Source organism: Crocuta crocuta, unplaced genomic scaffold, assembly GCF_008692635.1.
Source record: "Crocuta crocuta isolate KB4526 unplaced genomic scaffold, BGI_CrCroc_1.0 scaffold312, whole genome shotgun sequence".
Classification (NCBI taxonomy): Eukaryota; Metazoa; Chordata; class Mammalia; order Carnivora; family Hyaenidae; genus Crocuta; species Crocuta crocuta.
This window is the reverse complement of record NW_027527378.1, coordinates 51,944-53,036: the sequence shown is the minus strand read 5'-3', so window position 1 is coordinate 53,036 and position 1,093 is coordinate 51,944. Positions and strand designations below refer to the sequence as shown.

Here is a 1,093-nt window from a genome sequence, read left to right as displayed (position 1 = left end):
AATCACATTAATGGGATGAAATGGTCTTGAGTAAACACATGCCTTGAGTAAATTTATATTAGAGACAGATGAGTAGAATTTTTTATTACTCTATAAAAAGTCCTTTCATTGTTCTTAGAGTCCACATTGTTAGAATCACTGTGCTAATGTCTCATAACCAGTATTATCAGAAAGTTGTCTCTTTTATTTCTATGCTGGTAATCAAATGTAGATCAGTAAATTTGAATATGCTCTGTAGGAAGTCTTTTTACATTTTTTTTAATTTTAGGGAGAGGGGAGAGAGAGAGAAAGAGGGAGAGAGAATGAATGAATCTTAAGCAGGGTCCATGCTCGGTGTAGAGCCCAATGCAGGGTTTGATCCCATGACCCTGGGATCATGACCTGAACCGAAATCAAGATTCCGACACTCAACCGACTGAGCCACCCAGGCGCCTCTAGGAGGTCTTTTTCCCCCTCCCCTTTTCAAAAGTTTAAATATTAGTTAACAAACATATGGTGCAATATTGGTGCAATATTTCGGGGTAGAATTCAACGTACCTACTTACATATAACACCCAGTGTTCATCACAACAAGTGCCCTCCTTAATACCCATCACCCATCTAGCCCATCTCCCACCCACTTTCCCACAAACCCATAGTTTGTTCCTTATCATTAAGAGTCTCTTGGGGCACCTGGATGGCTCAGTTGGTTAAGTGATTGGACTTTGGCTCAGATCATGATGTCACAGTTCATGGGTTCGAGCTCCGTGTCAGGCTCTTTGCTGACAGCTCAGAGCCTAGAGCCTGCTTAGGATTCTGTGTCTCCCTCTCTCTCTCTCTCTCTGCCCCTCCTCTGCTTGTGCTCTGTTTCTGTCTCTCAAAAATAAGTAAATGTAAAAAATTAAAAAAAATTTTTTTTAAATGTTTACTTTTGAGGGAGAATGAGAGAGAGAGAGGGAGACACAGAATTTGAAGCAAGCAGGCTCCAGGCTCTGAGCTCTCAGCACGGAGCCCAATGTGGGGCTCAAACCCACAAACTGTGACATCATGACCTGAGCTGAAGTTGGTCACTTAACTGACTGAGCCACCCAGACGCCCCCCAAAATTTGTTTTA

The 1,093-nt window shown here is 42.3% G+C and overlaps 1 protein-coding gene across 1 annotated transcript in view; it reads left to right on the top strand.

Moving 5' to 3' along the window:
* Positions 1 to 1,093, top strand: part of SCML2 (Scm polycomb group protein like 2) — a gene marked incomplete at its 3' end in the record, with an annotated part of 56,103 nt that overhangs the window by 6,135 nt on the left and 48,875 nt on the right. The gene's annotated exons all lie outside the window — the stretch shown is intronic.